We start from the raw sequence: 4676 nt of genomic DNA, 5'->3' as shown, positions 1-4676 counted from the left end.
AGTCGTGCGTGTGCCGTGGTGCGTGTGCGTCCGCTGCGTGTGGCGTCGGTTGCGTGTGCGCGTGCCGCGTGCGGGTGTGCATGTGGCATGCCGTATGTGTGCGTGTGTGGCATGCATGTGTTTATGTGTGCGTGCATGCATTGCGTTTGTGCATCCGTGGTGTTGCTACACGTGCGTGCATGCGTGTGTTCGTGCGTGCTGTGCATGCGTGGTGGTGTAATGTGTGTTGCGCGCCTGCGTGTGTGTGTTGCGTGTGTCTGGCGTCTGAGAGTGTATGCGTGGTGGGCTTGGCTGTTGGCGTGCGAGTGTTTATGCGACTTACATTGTTTACTGTTTACTACAGCTGCAGCTGCAACAGTACGCGACCGTGATGCCAGTCACAGTGCCAGTACACAACTCCGAGACGACGTCAAACTCACTCCTGCCACCACACCAGATGCAGGGCGCACAGTCCACGGCCCCAACTCAGGAGGTAAGAGCCCCGTCCCCATTCATGTGTATAGCCCCGTCCCCTCCTATACGATAGCATCACGTCCCCCTCCTCCCGCGGGCTATATATCTCCATTACTGCCCCCACATACCGCAGTATTTAGAGGGTCGGCGGCATCGTTTCACTGCCGCCTCACTCCTCATCTCTGTAATCGCTATCCTTCTTCAATTCCCATCTTTGTTTTTCCCGCTTCTCGTGTGCCTAATCTCCATTCCGTTTCTACCCGGCGTTTTTGTCTTTTCATTCTTACATCCTCTACCTATCATTTCTCGCTTTCTCGTCTCTCTCTCTCTCTCTCTCTCTCTCTCTCTCTCTCTCTCTCTCTCTCTCTCTCTCTCTCTCTCTCTCTCTCTCTCTCTCTCTCTCTCTCTCTCTCTCTCTCTCTCTCTCTATCTCTCTCTTTCTCTCTCTCTCTCCTTCTTCCTCTCTATTCTCCTCTCTATTCTCCTCTCTCTTTTTCCACCACTAGCATTCTTTCTCTCCTTTCTCATATCTCCATCACTCGTTACTCCCCCCCCCCCGTTACTTTCTCCTTACTTCTATCCTCCAGTTATCTCAATCGTTTCGTCTCTCCCTTCCCCACGTCACCCTCGTTTCATCACTCCCTTCCCCCGACTGCATTACTACTACTCTTCTTCCGTTCTTCCTATTCACGTCGTTTCTACTCTCCGCCTACCCGCCGCTATCCGCTCCTATCGCTTGCCCTGCTTCTGACATCAACCGCATGAGTAATATACAACCCCGTACCTGTAGCAGGTACAGCTGCCTTATACGGCGCTGCCATCTCCCTGGGCAAATGTTGACATTGTGACAAGTGCACTTTCTCAGAAGCCGTGGCTGACGATGGAATAGGTCGCCCGTGTGTGGATACGGCGTAACACGCGCTCACTCGCACCCTTTCAGCCGCTAAACGCAGACACACCGGTGTTTGGCGCAATAAAGGAATTCCGATAGAGGCCAAGTGTATAGTCTTATCTACGCTTAGTTATAGACCGTGTGTGTACAGCACTTCGACAGAATCTAATCTAGACCCCGTTTCACTTCCTCATCGCAGCGCTGAAATTTTGATATCTGAAAATCTCCGTCTGTCCCTCTCCCCTCCCTCTTTCTTTCTTTCTTTCTTTCTCTTTCGCTCTCTCCCTTTCCCTCTCCCCCTCTCTTTCTGGCTCTTGTGCTCTTTCTCTCTCTCTCTCTCTCTCTCTCTCTCTCTCTCTCTCTCTCGTCTCTCTTCTCTCTCTCTCTCTCTCTCTCTCTCTCTTCTCTCTCTCATCTCTCTCCGCTTCTCTCTTTCTTTCTTTCTGCCTCTCGTTCTATCTCACCTCTCTCCCTCTTCTATCTATCATATTTATTTGCTATCTATCTAATCTATCTATCTATCTGTTAAATCTATTTATCTATCTATCTGGTCTATCTATTCTATCTATTATCTATCTATCTATCTAGCTATCTTATCTCTACTCTATCCTCTATCTCTATCTCTATCGCTATCGCTATCTCTATCTCTATCTCTATCTCTATCTCTATCTCTATTCTCTGATCGTCTAATTTCTGTATCTCTATCTCTATCTCTATCTCTATCTCTATCTCTAGTCTCTATCTCGTGTATCTCTCTCGTCTCTCTCTCTCTCTCTCACTCTCACTCTCACTCTTCTGTCTATCTCCCCCCTCTCTTTGTCTATCTCTCTATTTAATCTATCTATCTATCTATCCATCTATCTATCTCTTTTCTTTGCCTCTCGTTCTATCTCTCTCTCTATCTATCCATCCATCCATCCCATCCATCCAATCGCTTCGCTTCTTTCCACCTGCTCTCTCGCTCGCTCTCTCTCTCTCTCTCTCTCTCTCTCTCTCTTCTCTCTTCTCTCTCTCTCTCGTCTCTGCTCTCTCTCTCTCTTGCGCTCGCACTCGCTCGCTCTCGCTCGCTCTCTCTCTCTCTGCTCTCTCTCTCTCTCTCTCGGTCTCTCTCTCTCGCGTTCGGCTCTCTCCTCATCTCTCTCTCTCTCTCTCTCTCGCTCGCTCTCTCTCTCTCTCTCTCTCTCTCTCTCTCTCTCTCTCTCTTCTCTCTCTCTCTCTCTCTCTCTCTCTCTCTCTCTCTCTCTCTCTCTCTCTCTCTCTCTCTCTCTCTCTCTCCTCTCCTCTCTTCGCTCGCTCTCTCTACTCTCTCTCTTCTCTCTTCTCTCTCTCTCTCTCTCTCTCGCCCGTCGCTCGCTCTCTCTCTCTCTCTCTCTCTCTCTCTCTCTCTCGCTCTCTCTCTCTCTCTCTCTCTTGTCTCTCTCCTCTCTGCTCTTCCTCTCTCTCTTTCTTCTCTCTCTCTCTCTCTCTCGTATCTCTATCTCTTCTACGGCTGTGTTTCTGCGTAATTGATGACGGTTTGTCCAGTAGGTAGCGGGAAAACAAAAGCAGTCGTTTTGCGACCAGCTACGTACAACTTCTCTCCCACGCCACACGCGCCGCACACACACACTCGCGTGCCACTCGTGCTTTCTTCCCCCCCCCCTCTCTCTCTCTCGGCTCTGTCGGGTCTTGTTCGTCGTCTATCTGTGTTTTTTTACCTGCTAGGGTTGTTAGTGGTGTGCCTTCAGAGCGGCGATGTATGAGTGCTGCGCACGTCAGCGGTGTGACAGAGTGTTTGTTAGGATGAGAGAAGTTCAAACCGGCAGGAGAAGAGCTTTGAAGGTCACAGCTTCTGCGCGGGCGGAGAAATCCCGGTGCAGAGCATGCCGTGCCAGTGTGCGTGTGTGTGTACGTGCGGCGCGGGTGACCTGTGTGTTGTGCTGTGGCGCGCGCGTGTGTGTGCGTGCTGCGTGGTGCGTGTGCGCGTGTTGTGTGCTGCGGTGCGCGCTGGGCGGCGCGCCGTGCTGTGGTGTGTGTGTGGGACGCGTGGTGGTGTGTGTGGATGTAGGGCGGCGGGCGTGAGCGAGTTTAACGTTACCGATGAACACTGCCATCCTTCACAGATAGGGTGGACTACAGATGATTAGGGAGTCTGATNGTGTGTGTGTGTGTGCGTGTGTGTGCGTGTGCGTGTGCGTGTGCGTGTGTGTGTGCGTGTGCGCGCGCGCGCGTGTGTGTGTGTGTGTGTGTGTGTGTGTGTGTGTGGGCGGGCGGGCGTGAGGCGAGTTTAACGTACCGATGAACACTGCATCCTACAATAGGTGGACTACAGATGATAGGGAGTCTGTCGACATAACGTAATATCGCAAGCAGCACCACCTCGCAAGCGTCACCCTGCGACCTTGACGCGTGCGTGCGTATGTGCGAGAGTGAATACACGTGAATGTGCGTGTGGCAAGCTAACGGCCAGGGTTCGCGCGCACCGGTGACTGGTAGCCGATCGGAGTGGTAGATGGACTGTACTGCACATATAGAAGGCGGGGTTGCTCGTGATGAGCAACAGAGAAACTGACAGCTCTGTTTCGTTTACCGGCCACACGCTTCCCGAATACACGACCGCTACCGTGTAGCCAGATACCGGTTGTATGTGTAGCAACTATAGCTGGAAATGGACTGTTCCTTTCTACGCGGAGGGGTCTGGCTCTTGGTGGAAGTGTAGCAGGAAGCAGTGTTCGGTGCAGGCGAACGGTTTCGAACAGGTTCGGAAGCAGGTTCGGTGTGGGCGACGCGAGCTCAACGCGTGTGACTAAATTAAGAAGCGTGGAGAGAAATATGAACGCGTCAACAGTAGTGATTACTTTTCTTGCTATTTGCACTAGACTCGGATGACACGAGAGTGAGAGAGAGCGGAGCGTTCGACCAAGCGAGAGAGATAGGGGTAACGGATAGCGAAAGAGAGAGGGGGCACTGAGAGAGAAAGGGAAATCTCTCGCTCTTTCTCTCTTACTCGCCCCCTCTATCTCTCTGCATTTCGCACTCACTCTCTCTCTCTCTCTCTTTTACGGACATGACTTTCGTCACTCCAGTTTCGCTCGCTCGTGTTACATCTATCTAATCGGGTGTTTCTTAAAAGTGCACGCACGCACGCACGCACGCACGCACGCACGCACACACACAAACGCTAACACACACGCGTGCGCACGCACGCACGCGCGCGCACACACACACAAACACACGCGCACACACACATACGCACACATACACATACACAAACACACGAACGCGCGCACGCACACACACACACAGTGACAGACAGACAGATACACACACACACACACACACACACACACAC

The 4676-nt window shown here is 52.0% G+C and overlaps 1 protein-coding gene across 1 annotated transcript in view; it reads left to right on the top strand.

Moving 5' to 3' along the window:
- The first annotated feature begins 339 nt into the window (after nt 1-339).
- LOC106818592 (myocyte-specific enhancer factor 2A-like) overlaps nt 340-4676 on the top strand; it is a 26360-nt gene continuing 22023 nt past the window's right edge. The window contains exon 1 of the mRNA XM_014823286.1: nt 340-472. The gene's annotated coding sequence lies outside the window, so the exon portion shown is untranslated. The remainder of the gene's footprint in view (nt 473-4676) is intronic.

Source organism: Priapulus caudatus, unplaced genomic scaffold (assembly GCF_000485595.1).
Source record: "Priapulus caudatus unplaced genomic scaffold, Priapulus_caudatus-5.0.1 Scaffold2360, whole genome shotgun sequence".
Classification (NCBI taxonomy): domain Eukaryota; kingdom Metazoa; phylum Priapulida; class Priapulimorpha; order Priapulimorphida; family Priapulidae; genus Priapulus; species Priapulus caudatus.
Note: the sequence above shows the minus strand (reverse complement) of the source record. Positions and strands in the feature narration are given on the sequence as shown.